Source organism: Pectinophora gossypiella, unplaced genomic scaffold (assembly GCF_024362695.1).
Source record: "Pectinophora gossypiella unplaced genomic scaffold, ilPecGoss1.1 Pgos_31, whole genome shotgun sequence".
Classification (NCBI taxonomy): Eukaryota; Metazoa; Arthropoda; class Insecta; order Lepidoptera; family Gelechiidae; genus Pectinophora; species Pectinophora gossypiella.
Window position 1 is genome coordinate 820855 of NW_026063241.1, and position 16548 is coordinate 837402.

At 37.3% G+C, this 16548-nt stretch overlaps 3 long non-coding RNA genes across 3 annotated transcripts; all 3 read right to left on the reverse strand.

Annotated features, from left to right (window-relative positions):
* Window positions 1-3098: 3098 nt before the first annotated feature.
* Window positions 3099-4347, reverse strand: LOC126380914 (uncharacterized). The gene is made up of 4 exons (XR_007568583.1): window positions 3814-4347; window positions 3598-3724; window positions 3364-3497; window positions 3099-3247 (listed from the first exon to the last, which is right to left on the reverse strand). It is a non-coding gene; the product is annotated as an uncharacterized LOC126380914 (long non-coding RNA).
* A 41-nt stretch (window positions 4348-4388) lies between these two features.
* On the reverse strand, window positions 4389-6508 carry LOC126380916 (uncharacterized). Its single transcript, XR_007568585.1, has 3 exons — window positions 6385-6508; window positions 4524-4658; window positions 4389-4439 (listed from the first exon to the last, which is right to left on the reverse strand). It is a non-coding gene; the product is annotated as an uncharacterized LOC126380916 (long non-coding RNA).
* Window positions 6509-8861: 2353 nt separating this feature from the next.
* Window positions 8862-11915, reverse strand: LOC126380917 (uncharacterized). Its single transcript, XR_007568586.1, has 3 exons — window positions 11854-11915; window positions 10215-10706; window positions 8862-8903 (listed from the first exon to the last, which is right to left on the reverse strand). It is a non-coding gene; the product is annotated as an uncharacterized LOC126380917 (long non-coding RNA).
* Between the last annotated feature and the right edge of the window lie 4633 nt (window positions 11916-16548).

Genomic DNA, 16548 nt, shown 5'->3' on the forward strand with positions numbered 1-16548 from the left:
GCTGTAGGGTGTCTCCCTGATGCGGAGCAGTTTTTCAAGATCGAGAAAAATTTCCATAGTCAACGGGATGTTCCGATTACAACCCCATACACAGTTTTTACCAACGAGACATTATCCGGAAAAACAAAATTTTGTATGGCGGCCATCTTGTTTTTCCGCCATTTTGATTTTTTTTCACCCACAATAGAATTTGACCAAGATTTAAATAGGTTTTGCGAAAAAAAAATTGATCCAGGTATAATAGTTGCGCCAGGCCGTAGGGTGTCTCCCTGATGCGGAGCAGTTTTCCAAGATCTGGAAGTTTTCCCATACTCATCGGAAGATCTTGATCACACCCCCCATACATCATTTTGACCCCCCGACACTCCTTCTGGGAGAACAACCCTGTCAGTGAGTCAGTGAGTCAGTCAGTCAGTCAGTCAGTACATGGGTTTGTAGCTATATATAATATAATAATACCCCCCGACGCTCCTTCTGGGAGAACAATTATGTCAGTGAGTGAGTCAGTCAGTGGGTTTGTAGCTATATATAATATAATATAATGTCGCGTGGTTCGCTCGCAGCAAGCTGCTCGCGTGTCTTGTTTTCCCGCCATTTTTTTTACCGCGATAGAATTTGACCAAGACTTGAATAGGTCTCGTGAAATCAAACAAGTTCTAGGTGCTATAGTTTTGCCAGGCCGTAGGGTGACCCCTGATGCGGAGCAGTTTTCCAAGATGATGTTCCAATCACACCCCAATACATCATTTTTACCTCTGAGACATTTTCTGGAAAAACAAAAATTTGTATGGCGGCCATCTTGTTTTTCGGCCATTTTGTTTTTTTTTTCACTGGCGATAAAATTTGACCAAGACTTTAATAGGCTTCGTGAAAACAAAAAAGTTCCAGGTGCGATAGTTTCGCCAGGCTGTAGGGTGTCTCCCTGATGCGGAGCAGCTTTCGAAGATCGAAAAGTATTTCCATATTCAACATGATGTTTCGATCACATTCCTTATACATCATTTTTACCCCCGAGGCATTTTCGGGAAAAACGAAAATTTTGTATGGCGGCCATCTTGTTTTTCCGCCATTTTGTTTTTTTTTCAGCGGGGATTGGATTTGACCAAGATTTAAATATGTTTCGCGAAAGAACAATTGCTCCAGGTTTTATAGTTTTGCCAGGCCGTAGGGTGTCTCCCTGATGCGGAGCAGATTTTGAAGATAGAGAAGTGTTTTCATACTCCACAAGACGTTCCGATTACATCTCTATACACAGTTTTTACTCTTGATGCATTTTCTGAAAAAACAAAATTTTGTATGGCGGCCATCTTGTTTTTCCGCCATTTTGATTTTTTTTCAACGGCCATAGGATTTGACTAAGAATTAAATAGGTTTCGTGAAAAAAGAATCGATCCAGGTGCGATAGTTTTGCCAGGCCGTAGGGTGTCTCCCTGATGCGGAGCAGTTTTCCAAGATCTGGAAGTTTTCCCATACTCACCGGGAGATCCCGATCACACCCCCCATACACCATTTTCACCCCCCGACACTCCTTCTGGGAGAACAACTCTGTCAGTGAGTGAGTCAGTCAGTCAGTCAGTACATGGGTTTGTAGCTATATATAGTATAACTAGATGTCGCGTGGTTCGCTCGCAGCAAGCTGCTCGCGTGTCTTGTTTTCCCGCCATTTTTTTACCGCGATAAAATTTGACCAAGACTAAAATAGGTCTTGTGAAATAAAAAAAAATCTAGGTGCTATAGTTTTGCCAGGCCGTAGGGTGTCTCCCTGATGCGGAGCAGTTTTCCAAGATGACGTTCCGATCATCAATTTTACCTCTGAGACATTTTCTGGAAAAACAAAAATTTGTATGGCGGCCATCTTGTTTTTCGGCCATTTTGTTTTTTTTTTCACCAGGGAAAAATTTGACCAAGAATTAAATAGGTTTCGTGAAAACAAAAAAGGTCCAGATGCGATAGTTTCGCCAGGCCGTAGGGTGTCTCCCTGATGCGGAGCAGTTTTCCAAGATGACGTTCCGATCACACCCCTATACATCATTTTTACACCCGAGACATTTTCTGGAAAAACAAAAATTTATATGGCGGCCATCTTGTTTTTCGGCCATTTTGTTTTTTTTTTCACCGGCGATAAAATTTGACCAAGATTTAAATAGGTTTCGTGAAATCAAAAATGTTCCAGGTGCGATAGTTTTGCCAGGCCGTAGGGTGTCTCCCTGATGCGGAGCAGTTTTTCAAGATCGAGCTGTATTGAAATACTCAACATGACGATCCGATCACATCCCTATACATCATTTTTACCCCCGAGGCATTTTCAGAAAAAACGAAAAATTTGTATGGCGGCCATCTTGATTTTCCGCCATTTTGGTTTTTTTTCACCGGCGATTGGATTTGACCAAGATTTAAATACGTTGTGCGAAAAAATCATTGTTCCAGGTGCGATAGGTTAGCCAGGCCTTAGGGTGTCTCCCTGATGCGGAGCAGTTTGCGAAGATCGAGCAGTTTTTCCATAGTCAACGGGATGTTCCGATTACAACCCCATACACAGTTTTTACCAACGAGGCAGTTTTTCAAAAAACGAAATTTTGTATGGCGGCCATCTTGTTTTTCCGCCATTTTGACTTTTTTTCACCCACAATAAAATTTGACCAAGATTTAAATACGTTTTGTGAAAAAAGAATCGATCCAGGTGCGATAGTTTCGCCAGACTGTAGGGTGTCTCCCTGATGCGGAGCAGTTTTCCAAGATCTGGAAGTTTTCCCATACTCACCGGAAAATTTTGATCACATCCCCCATACACCATTTTTACCCCCCGACACTCCTTCTGGGAGAACAACCCTGTCAGTGAGTCAGTCAGTCAGTCAATAGGTACATGGGTTTGTAGCTATATATAATATAATAATAACTAGATGGTGCTAAGTGCGCTCGCTGCTAAAGCAGCTTCGCGGGCGTTGTATGTGGATTGACGTTTTCGTATAGTTTGTTTCGCATCACAGATTTGTAATAACTATTAAGACAGACACAAAAAGAAATAAAAAAAATGTGTAGGATATTGTTGGTTTATTTTATGTTATCAAAAAAAAAACATATAACATTATATTCTCTCTCTCTCCCTTGCATTGTTCCCATATGGTGGTGGGGTCTTTATTCCGAGTCTTTTCCTTCCACTTCGCTCTGTTGGATGTATCGTCTGCGGAAACATTGCAGGAACAAAGATCTTCTTTGATGACATCTGCTTCTTTGCCTTCTGTATTTCCTGTTAAAAATAAAATAATATTAATTTATTTATAATAACGTATAGATATAATATCCTTTTCTTAGTCGATAGCGATACGTTTTTGCCAAAGTGGTCGTGGTCGTCATGTAACGTACCTAGATTCTTGTCACTATTGATTGCTGGCTGTCACACTGCTGCATTCATTGAAGAAGCTACCGACATCAGGCTTGGTTGATATAATACTATTGTATTAATAATCTCCTACGCAGTTTTTTGCCTTCTGCATTTCCTATAAATAAAATATATATTAAATATTATATATAATTTCTTTTCCTTGGTCGATAGCGATACGTCTTTGCCAAAATAGTCGTGGTCGTCATATAACGTACCTCGATATCTTGTAACTTTTGATTGCTGGCTGTCACACTGCTGCGTGCATTGAAGGACTTCAGGCTTGGTCGATTTTATTCTATTGCAATCATAATCTCCTACACAGTTTATTGCACTCTGCATTTCCTGTGAATAAAATATATATTACATTTTTTTTTCCTTAGTCTATAGCGATACGTTTATGCCAAAGTGGTCGTGATCGTCATGTAACGTACCTCGACATCTTGTTACTTTTGATTGCTGGCTGTCACACTGCTGCATTCTTTGAATGAGCGGCCAACATCAGGTTTGGTTTATACAGGGTGTTAGTGACATCGTAACGAAAATTTTGAGGGGTGATTGAGGCCATGATTCTGAGTTGATATCAAGTGGAATTTTCCGTCGCAAAAGTATGGAAGTGAAAATAATTTAAAAAAAACACAAAAAAAAATATGAATATTCAGACTGAAAATTCCACTTGATATCAACTCAGAATCATGGTCTGAACCATCCCCCTCAGTATTCGTTACGGTGTCATTAACACCCATACCTACTTGTATGGCTACTGTATGAAGTTGTACGGGGTGTAAGTGACATCGTAACGAATACTGAGAGGGATGATTCAGCTGATTATTCTAAGTTAATATCAAGTGGAATTTTTCATCGCAAAAGTATAGAATTGAAAATAATTCAAAAAAACTAAAAAAATATCATGAATTTTGCGACGAAAAATTCCACTTGATATTAACTCAGAATCATGGTCTGAATCATCCCCCTGAGTATTCGTTACGATGTCACTAACACCCTGTATAATACTTTTGTATTAATGATCTCCTACGCAGTTTTTTGCCTTCTGCATTTCCTGTAAATAAAATATATAATTTATTTTCCTTAGTCGATAGCGATACGTTTTTGCCAAAATAGTCGTGGTCGTCATGAAACGTACCTCGATATTTTGTAACTTTTGATTGTTGGCTGTCACACTGCTGCATTCATTGAAGGGGCTGCTGACTTCAGGCTTGGTCGATTTTATTCTATTGCAATCATGAACTTCTACACAGTTTATTGCCATCTGCATTTCCTGTAAATAAAATACACTTCTCATCAAAAAAATCGAAACACCTTGAAAGTTTACGTTTTGTCAGGATTATCAGAAAAATGTGTACATTTAGGAATAAATGTTAAATGTCGTTTAATAGTGAGTAATATGAGCTTATCAAATCTTAATGTTAATGTTCTAAATTTAAATGAATTTTTCATAGGTTTCGTATTTTGTTAAATGAGTCATTTTTATTCCGTATGGAGTATAAAGGAAATGGATAAAACAACACACGTAAATGAAAAAAAAAACTAAAAAACGTTTATTTAATAACTTGTATTCCCTCCCCGAGCTCTAATTACTGCTTCCATACGGTTCTTCATCGATCGGATGAGAGTCACGATCACATGCTGTGGTATATTGTCCCATTCCTCTTGGATTGCATCTTGCAGCTGGCTAAGTGTTTCTGGGGCAGGATCTCTTGCTCGAATTCGTCTCTTTAATTCATCCCACAGATGTTCAATGGGATTCATGTCCGGGCTTCTTGCTGGCCATTCCATAATAGAGATATCGACTTCGTTAAGATAATCTCGTACGACGCCCGCGGTGTGAGCCCTAGCATTGTCGTGCATGAATATGAAGCCGTTGCCAATAAAATGTGCATAGGGCATCACATGAGGCTCGAGACACTCTTCGACGTACCGATGACAGTTTAGTGCAGGCAGACGTGGCCCAGACACGAAAGCAAGCTCTGTCTTACCGTCGGCGCTGATTCCTCCCCAAACCGTCCACGAACCGCCACCATAGCTGACCTTTTCTTCAATGCAGCATTGTGCATAGCGTTCTCCGTCTCTTCTGTAGACCTTGTTCCTTCCGTCGTTACCATACAGCATAATTTTACACTCATCAGAAAAGAGAACTTTGCTCCACTGTAGGTATGACCAATTTAGGTGCTCACGTGCAAAGTTAAGGCGCGCTCTTCGATGGTCTGCAGTTAATTTCGGCCCATTTGCTGGCTTATGCGGTACCAGTCCACGATCCTTCAACCTTCTTCTAATTGTAGAGTCACTTACAGCCACCCTTCGTACAACACGAAGCCGCTGCTGCAGTTGAAAATCGTTAAGGCGTCGATTTCTTAAAGAAGTTGTTACAATAAATCGATTATCTCGCTCAGAAGTGACCCGATTCCTGCCAGATCCTGAACGGCGCGTGAACAAACCAGTCTCCCGATAACGTTTATAGACTCTATGAACAGATGACAGGCTTAGATGCAGTCTTGCAGCCACAACACGCTGACTAAGGCCAGAATCCAGCAATGCCACAACTTGGGCGGCTTCTGTGGGCGAAGTATCCATACGTTTTAGAAAAAAAACCTTTTTTCAGACGTCCCAAAGTCACAGTATTGAAATAAAAAACAAAAAGTTTAAGGATAGGCGCCAATTTTTAGTTTTTAAACGCTAAATGTACTCCAACCCTAAACACACATTTGTCTCAAAACAGTGATTCATTTCGTTTATAAGATAAACAAATGAAATTCTAATTTTGAATTTAGAATTTTCGCTTATTACTGTAATGGCCAAACTGCCAGCTATACATTTATGTATTTTTTTTCATCGTATGAATTTTTTTTTGTGTTAAATTCGGACAGAAACAATGAAAACGGAAGTGTTTCGATTTTTTTGATGAGAAGTGTATATATTATTATTTTTTTCCTTAGTCTATAGCGATACGTTTTTGCCAAAATAGTCGTGGTCGTCATGAAACGTACCTCGATATCTTGTAACTTTTGATTGCTGGCTGTCACACTGCTGCATTCATTGAAGGGGGGCTGCTGACTTCAGGCTTGGTCGATTTTATTCTATTGCAATCATGAACTCCTACACAGTTTATTGCCATCTCCATTTCCTGTAAATAAAATATATATTATTTTTTTTCCTTAGTCTATAGCGATACGTTTTTGCCAAAGTGGTCGTGATCGTCATGTAACGTACCTCGACATCTTGTTACTTTTGATTGCTAGCTGTCACACTGCTGCATTCATTGAAATAGCGGCCAACATCAGGCTTGGTAGTACTATTGTATTAAAATCTCCTACGCAGTTTTTAGCATTGTGCATTTCCTGTTAAAAAAAAATAATGTTAATTTATATATATTAACTTTTATTTATAAATATATACATATATATATTAGGTGATTTCCAAACTACCCAGGAGGTACACCCAGTAGCTCGCTTTTTTTCATGTGGTTCCCCCGCTAATCGAGGCCGCATCCACCTACTTATATGAGAAGTAGGTTCTATCTAATGAGTTAGCAATAGTCATTCAATAAGCAGAGAAATGTGAAAGAAAAAGCAATTTTTAGCTAAGGAATTTAAAATAAAAAGCAATTTTCAGCAATTAGCATGCAATAAGCAAAGCAATTACTCAGTAATTGTCAAACATAAGCGAGTTGTATAATTTAAAGATATTATTGACAATAACAAACACGTACCGAGTTTGTTAATACTTACATTGAGTTATCATCGCTAAGTTGACCAAATTATTAGTACAGGTTATCACATTCACTAAATGAAAATATGTGTTTTTATCAATTGTAACAATGCTTGCATGACCTAACCAACCGTTGGTGTTGTGGACGCCAATCTTCAAGAGACAAGTGGACGGGTGTGAGGAAAACTGGCAAGATGAACACGTCGGTGTGGGTGCGACTGGTGCACGGGAGAGAAGTGGAGCTAGTTGGCAGATGGAATTAGGCATCACTCTCTTGCTTCAGTTAAGTTCCACTCAGATCAGGTGGGTTGTCGCATGGATGAACATCGCATGGGTTGGAGTAATTCGGAGTAGAACTGTCCATGTTGTTCCCTTCATCGTAGGCACTTCAGTGGACTGTGGGTCGATCAACAATAGTTACGTGAGTTGGCTGTCAAACCGATATGACGTGCCAGCCGAATCTAGCGACCAGGTATGCAGGGGATGGAGGTATCCTGTGGAGTAATCATATCAGCAAAGGTGAAAATGTCGGTTGGGAGTGAAATGGAGGGAGAAGGAGAGCTGCAGTCAGCGGTCACGATCTTGCTGTAAATAGACTACATGCTCAGTTTACGTGTAGTTGTAACTGTTCGAAGTTAATTGAAAACGATCGATATGCAAATTCCTGTTTAATGAAACAAGTAATAAATGAACAGGCAGGTATTTTTTCGGTATTTAAACGCTAAGACCGATGTTTGTTTATTGATTAGCAGTGGTATGATGAATTCTTGGATACTGATGAATGCTAATAAGCTAAGTATTTAAAACAAAATCACATTCAGAAGCACTAAAAACACATTAAATTAAAGAACGAAATAATACCGTATGAAATATTATTTAATATAATATAAAGGATGGAAAGAAGAAATGACAAGAATGCTATTTAGCGTGACATGGCTCTAACCAGATCCACTGGAAAACATAAAACCATGTAAAACCCTAAGTTTTTGTTTAGCTCATACACGATATTATGTTTTTTGAGGAACCGTGTCATGCGAAACAGTGTTCTATTGAAAAGTATTGTAAGAAGAAATGCAAAGAACACAATTTAGCGTGACATAGCTCTAACCAGATCCACTGGAAAACATAAAACCATATAAAACCTAAGTTTTAGTTTAGCTCATACACGATATTATCTTTTTTGAGGAACCGTGTCATGCGAAACAGTGTTCTATTGAAAAGTATTGCAAGAAGAAATACAGAAAACACCATTTAGCATGACATGGCTCTAACCAGATCCACTGGAAAACATAAAACCACATAAAACCTAAGTTTTAGTTTAGCTCATACACGATATTATGTTTTTTGAGGAACCGTCTCATGCGAAACAGTGTTCTATTGAAAAGTATTGTAAGAAGAAATGCAAAGAACACAATTTAGCGTGACATAGCTCTAACCAGATCCACTGGAAAACATAAAACCATATAAAACCTAAGTTTTAGTTTAGCTCATACACGATATTATGTTTTTTGAGGAACCGTGTCATGCGAAACAGTGTTCTATTGAAAAGTATTGCAAGAAGAAATACAGAAAACACCATTTAGCATGACATGGCTCTAACCAGATCCACTGGAAAACATAAAACCATATAAAACCTAAGTTTTAGTTTAGCTCATACATGATATTATGTTTTTTGAGGAACCGTCTCATGCGAAACAGTGTTCTATTGAAAAGTATTGTAAGAAGAAATGCAAAGAACACAATTTAGCGTGACATAGCTCTAACCAGATCCACTGGAAAACATAAAACCATGTAAAACCTAAGTTTTAGTTTAGCTCATACACGATATTATGTTTTTTGAGGAACCGTCTCATGCGAAACAGTGTTCTATTGAAAAGTATTGTAAGAAGACATGCAAAGAACGCCATTTAGCGTGACATAGCTCTAACCAGATCCACTGGAAAACATAAAACCATATAAAACCTAAGTTTTTGTTTAGCTCATACACGATATTATGTTTTTTGAGGAACCGTCTCATGCGAAACAGTGTTCTATTGAAAAGTATTGTAAGAAGAAATGCAAAGAACACCATTTAGCGTGACATAGCTCTAACCAGATCCACTGGAAAACATAAAACCATATAAAACCTAAGTTTTTGTTTAGCTCATACACGATATTATGTTTTTTGAGGAACCGTCTCATGCGAAACAGTGTTCTATTGAAAAGTATTGTAAGAAGACATGCAAAGAACGCCATTTAGCGTGACATAGCTCTAACCAGATCCACTGGAAAACATAAAACCATATAAAACCTAAGTTTTTGTTTAGCTCATACACGATATTATGTTTTTTGAGGAACCGTCTCATGCGAAACAGTGTTCTATTGAAAAGTATTGTAAGAAGAAATGCAAAGAACACCATTTAGCGTGACATAGCTCTAACCAGATCCACTGGAAAACATAAAACCATATAAAACCTAAGTTTTTGTTTAGCTCATACACGATATTATATTTTTTGAGGAACCGTCTCATGCGAAACAGTGTTCTATTGAAAAGTATTGTAAGAAGAAATGCAAAGAACACCATTTAGCGTGACATAGCTCTAACCAGACCCATTGGAAAACATAAAACCATATAAAACCTAAGTTTTAGTTTAGCTCATACACGATATTATGTTTTTTGAGGAACCGTGTCATGCGAAACAGTGTTCTATTGAAAAGTATTGTAAGAAGAAATGCAAAGAACGCCATTTAGCGTGACATAGCTCTAACCAGATCCACTGGAAAACATAAAACCATATAAAACCTAAGTTTTTGTTTAGCTCATACACGATATTGTTTTTTGAGGAACCGTCTCATGCGAAACAGTGTTCTATTGAAAAGTATTGTAAGAAGAAATGCAAAGAACGCCATTTAGCGTGACATAGCTCTAACCAGATCCACTGGAAAACATAAAACCATGTAAAACCCTAAGTTTTAGTTTAGCTCATACACGATATTATGTTTTTTGAGGAACCGTCTCATGCGAAACAGTGTTCTATTGAAAAGTATTGTAAGAAGAAATGCAAAAAACACCATTTAGCGTGACATAGCTCTAACCAGATCCACTGGAAAACATAAAACCATATAAAACCTAAGTTTTAGTTTAGCTCATACACGATATTATGTTTTTTGAGGAACCGTCTCATGCGAAACAGTGTTCTATTGAAAAGTATTGTAAGAAGAAATGCAAAGAACACCATTTAGCGTGACATAGCTCTAACCAGATCCACTGGAAAACATAAAACCATATAAAACCTAAGTTTTTGTTTAGCTCATACACGATATTATGTTTTTTGAGGAACCGTCTCATGCGAAACAGTGTTCTATTGAAAAGTATTGTAAGAAGAAATGCAAAGAACACCATTTAGCGTGACATAGCTCTAACCAGACCCACTGGAAAACATAAAACCATATAAAACCTAAGTTTTTGTTTAGCTCATACACGATATTATGTTTTTTGAGGAACCGTCTCATGCGAAACAGTGTTCTATTGAAAAGTATTGTAAGAAGAAATGCAAAGAACACCATTTAGCGTGACATAGCTCTAACCAGATCTACTGGAAAACATAAAACCATATAAAACCTAAGTTTTTGTTTAGCTCATACACGATATTGTTTTTTGAGGAACCGTCTCATGCGAAACAGTGTTCTATTGAAAAGTATTGTAAGAAGAAATGCAAAGAACGCCATTTAGCGTGACATAGCTCTAACCAGATCCACTGGAAAACATAAAACCATGTAAAACCCTAAGTTTTAGTTTAGCTCATACACGATATTATGTTTTTTGAGGAACCGTCTCATGCGAAACAGTGTTCTATTGAAAAGTATTGTAAGAAGAAATGCAAAAAACACCATTTAGCGTGACATAGCTCTAACCAGATCCACTGGAAAACATAAAACCATATAAAACCTAAGTTTTAGTTTAGCTCATACACGATATTATGTTTTTTGAGGAACCGTCTCATGCGAAACAGTGTTCTATTGAAAAGTATTGTAAGAAGAAATGCAAAGAACACAATTTAGCGTGACATAGCTCTAACCAGATCCACTGGAAAACATAAAACCATGTAAAACCTAAGTTTTAGTTTAGCTCATACACGATATTATGTTTTTTGAGGAACCGTCTCATGCGAAACAGTGTTCTATTGAAAAGTATTGTAAGAAGAAATGCAAAGAACGCCATTTAGCGTGACATAGCTCTAACCAGACCCACTGGAAAACATAAAACCATGTAAAACCTAAGTTTTTGTTTAGCTCATACACGATATTATGTTTTTTGAGGAACCGTGTCATGCGAAACAGTGTTCTATTGAAAAGTATTGCAAGAAGAAATACAGAAAACACCATTTAGCATGACATAGCTCTAACCAGATCCACTGGAAAACATAAAACCATATAAAACCTAAGTTTTAGTTTAGCTCATACATGATATTATGTTTTTTGAGGAACCGTCTCATGCGAAACAGTGTTCTATTGAAAAGTATTGTAAGAAGAAATGCAAAGAACACAATTTAGCGTGACATAGCTCTAACCAGATCCACTGGAAAACATAAAACCATATAAAACCTAAGTTTTTGTTTAGCTCATACACGATATTATGTTTTTTGAGGAACCGTGTCATGCGAAACAGTGTTCTATTGAAAAGTATTGTAAGAAGAAATGCAAAGAACACAATTTAGCGTGACATAGCTCTAACCAGATCCACTGGAAAACATAAAACCATATAAAACCTAAGTTTTTGTTTAGCTCATACACGATATTATGTTTTTTGAGGAACCGTCTCATGCGAAACAGTGTTCTATTGAAAAGTATTGTAAGAAGAAATGCAAAGAACGCCATTTAGCGTGACATAGCTCTAACCAGACCCACTGGAAAACATAAAACCATGTAAAACCTAAGTTTTTGTTTAGCTCATACACGATATTATGTTTTTTGAGGAACCGTGTCATGCGAAACAGTGTTCTATTGAAAAGTATTGCAAGAAGAAATACAGAAAACACCATTTAGCATGACATAGCTCTAACCAGATCCACTGGAAAACATAAAACCATATAAAACCTAAGTTTTAGTTTAGCTCATACATGATATTATGTTTTTTGAGGAACCGTCTCATGCGAAACAGTGTTCTATTGAAAAGTATTGTAAGAAGAAATGCAAAGAACACAATTTAGCGTGACATAGCTCTAACCAGATCCACTGGAAAACATAAAACCATATAAAACCTAAGTTTTTGTTTAGCTCATACACGATATTATGTTTTTTGAGGAACCGTGTCATGCGAAACAGTGTTCTATTGAAAAGTATTGTAAGAAGAAATGCAAAGAACACAATTTAGCGTGACATAGCTCTAACCAGATCCACTGGAAAACATAAAACCATATAAAACCTAAGTTTTTGTTTAGCTCATACACGATATTATGTTTTTTGAGGAACCGTCTCATGCGAAACAGTGTTCTATTGAAAAGTATTGTAAGAAGAAATGCAAAGAACACAATTTAGCGTGACATAGCTCTAACCAGATCCACTGGAAAACATAAAACCATGTAATCCCTAAGTTTTTATTCTGCACTTACTATGTATATTATATTATATATTATTGTATGTATATTCATGGTAAGTTGGATTTACTGTAGGTGTATGCAAATTAATAACAAGCATATTTGTTTGTTATTTACGTCATTATAAGTAAATAAATAACGAATGTAGACTTTAAAAAAACTATTATCTTAAAATATTACGTAGGTAGTTTGTTGGTTATGACTGTACACATATGAATTAAACTATTTGCAGTTACTTTCATTTCTAATAACATTTGGTGTATTTGGTAACATTTAAAACTGTACAATTTTACCAGAATATATAAAATATGACTCGCTTTCTATTTTTTTAAATAAAGGCGTTTTCTTTTACCTGTAGTGTAGTAAGTATAGCTATTAAGTATGTCTAATGATCTATGTAATGATCTTTCAATATAATCAGTATTAATCATGCATTCGCTGGTTTTACTTGCCTCCTCGACGTCCGTCCCTATATGGCGACCGCTTGCCAGTTTAGGGCTTCGCGCGTGCGGAGTTTATTTTTATTAAGTTGGTGTACTAATTATCGGGACTGAGAGCTATTATAAGAACTTTATGCAGTGAAAGTTTTTAGTTTCTTTGAAATAACCTTTTCGAAAATACAAATCCAAAAGTATGAGAACTTTGTGCAGTTAAAGTTTATAGTTTCAAAAAAAAAAAAAAAACTCTTGTGGAAAAATCAACACCAATAATTACGAGAAGATATCAACGGTTTCAAAATGGGTAACCCAGCAAGCAAACCCAAAGACGAAACCCATGATGCTGTGAAAGTATTGACGCAAATCGGATATAATAACCAAGTAACGAACAACAACATGGAAATGCATATAGGAGTGATGTCGTGGGCCATGGCTGGCCTCCTAGCGCTGGTAGTGATAGTTGCTATTGTCTTCGTGATCCGCTACTGTTTCAAGTGCTTCAACAAGCGCGTAGAACGTGGTGTTGACGCCGGCATGCTGCGACTACAGAGAGTATAGGATGCCACCGCGAGAACCTTAACGACGTGCAGATATAGAAGATACCAAGCTACGATAGAATCAACGAACCATATGGAAATTGACGGAAAATGGACTAGGACGTCGGAACGTGGATTTTAGAGAACGGATTAGGAGTGACATCTTCGCATCGTGGTTTCGTAAATATCAATGGAAATCGTTCAAAGACACTGCAAGATGGACATAAAATAGTGCAACACGAACAGTGATACATAACGTGTTAAAATGTGCGCGGTAGTGCGGTTTTCGAAATAATTATTAAAAATAATATATTTAGTGCGCGGTAGTAGTTATCGTATAATCAATATGAATATTTTTCAGGGACAATTCTAGTTAAGAAATTGGTAACGTATATTTATAACTTTTATTAAAACTAAAGCTAATTATTATTATTATAACTTAAACATGATTTAAAAAAAAATAATTATACTGACAGAATAAAACCAATAATTTAGTTTTGTGCGATTTTATGGCTCAGTATATAGAAGAGTTATACAAGAATTTATTTAGTATAAGAGAGTATCTTATTAAAATTGGACAAAAACGTAGAAAAGGGAAAATCCTACACAAAAAGCTAAATGAGGCTAAGGAGGTTTTGATCCAATATAACTCGTATATAGAAAAGTTAAATAACGTATTACCGTTTAAGGATGAGACGGAAAAATCATTAATTCTTGAATGTTGTTCTCGCTTTAAGAGGTTATACCAGGAGGTGACAACATTGAGCACCCCGCCCCCTGCTGCTGCTGCTGAGGAAACGACACAAGGTAGCTCTACAGAAGAAGAAGAAACTAAGGTAAGTGATAGAAGTAGTGATAGTGAACTGGAAATGAGTAACGAGATGGCGAAATTTGACCTAAAGGTGGCTTTGAGTCTTCTACCTCTAATGAACGACAAGGATGATACTACTAAAGAACTAATAGATGGTATTGAATATTATAGCTCCACTATCGACGAAACCGCACATAAGCAATTAATAACATTTATTCTCAAAACACGGTTATCTCAGTCAGCGAAGTTAAAATTATCAACTAAATATGAGACCATCCCTAACCTTTTACTTGAGATGCGTAAACAGCTGTTACCCCGCAAAGCTGCAACGGCCATACAGACCAAACTGCAAACAACGAGGCAAAACGAGAGGTCTGTAGCTGATTACGGTAAGGAAATCACGGAATTATTCGTAGATTTGACAATTTCGCAGGCTGACGGGAATTCAGCCCATTACGAAGTGCTCCGGCCACTAAATGAAAAATTGGCAATTAAGAGATTCGCCGACGGCCTACGAAATAGTCGCCTGAGTACAATAATTGCAGCTCGTAATTTTAGCACTCTGAAGGACGCGATCCAAGCTGCACAAGAAGAGGACATGGCGTCAACTTCAACGGCTCAGGTAACCAGCATGACGCGCAGGAATGGAAACTATCGCAGAGCCGCAACACCGTACAGAGGACAACGCAGTCAGACGTACAGAGGTCAATGGAATCGGTACCAGCAACCCAGACACCAGACGCAACTTTCCAGAAACTACAGGGGTTCATCCGTGGATCGTGGTGCACGTGGTAGATCATCGAGAGGTAGGTACCGCAGGTCAATGCGCTCGCAACGGAACGTGTATGCAATAAACTCGCAATCGCAACATGATCCGTCACAGCAACAACGTGATGAGTCGATACAGCCTGATTTTGAGTCATTGAACCACTTTTTTCGTGACTAATTATGCATTGGTATGTAACAGCTTAAACAATGTATCAATTAAATTGGGAGAAATTGATTACAAATGGTTAATTGATACGGGGGCAACGATCTCCGTTATTAAGCGTGAAGTCATCCAATGTTTAGATTTGCCTATCCATAACGGGCAACTGCGTATCAATGGAGTTGGAGGTAGCGTTTATGCTTATGGATATGTATGTTTGAATCTTAAAATAGATGACAACATATTCAAACATAGGTTTTATGTTTTTGACAATTTACCGTGTAAAACTGAAGGCATTATAGGCCAAGATTTTCTCAAAAAGTACAAATCTTTTATCAATTATGAACTAGACCATCTCATATTAAAATCGCCACAAGGCAACTCAGTAACGCTTGATCTAAATTATTCTAATTCAGAAAGTTCTTCATTTTTGATAGCACCCGCTCGTAGTGAAAAGTTCTACTACATTGATACACAATTGCAGGAAGATTGCGTAATAAGCTCGCAGGAATTATGTAATGGAGTTTTTATTGCTAACATGATATCTAAGCCAATTAACGGGAAAATTGCAATCAAAATCATGAACACGAGAGATGAAAATGTAACTTTAAATTATTTTAAACCGCAAATAACTAAATTGTCAGAATATTATGTTTGTGAGTTCAATAAGTCTACTATGAATTCGGATAGAGTCAAAACTTTATTTTCTTTATTGAAATTAAATAATCTGAATGTGGAAGAACAAAAGGCGATTGAGAAGATCTGCGCTAAATTCCCAGATGTGTTTCATCTACCTGGCGACAAACTGACAACTACTTCTTTGTATGAACAAACCATTGAACTGGAACCCAACAGCACTCCAGTATATGTCAAACCGTACAGGTTGCCTCATTCGCAAAAAGCAGAAATAGACAAACAAATACAAGGTATGCTAGATGATGGGATAATTGAGGAAACTAGAAGTGCTTGGTCTAGCCCACTATTATTAGTACCGAAAAAACTAGATTCAACCGGTATTAAAAAATGGCGAGTAGTAATTGATTATCGCAAATTAAATAACAAAATTAAAGACGACAAGTTTCCTTTGCCAAATATAACGGACATTTTAGATTCGCTATCTGGAGCTATGTACTTTACGACTCTTGATCTCTACCA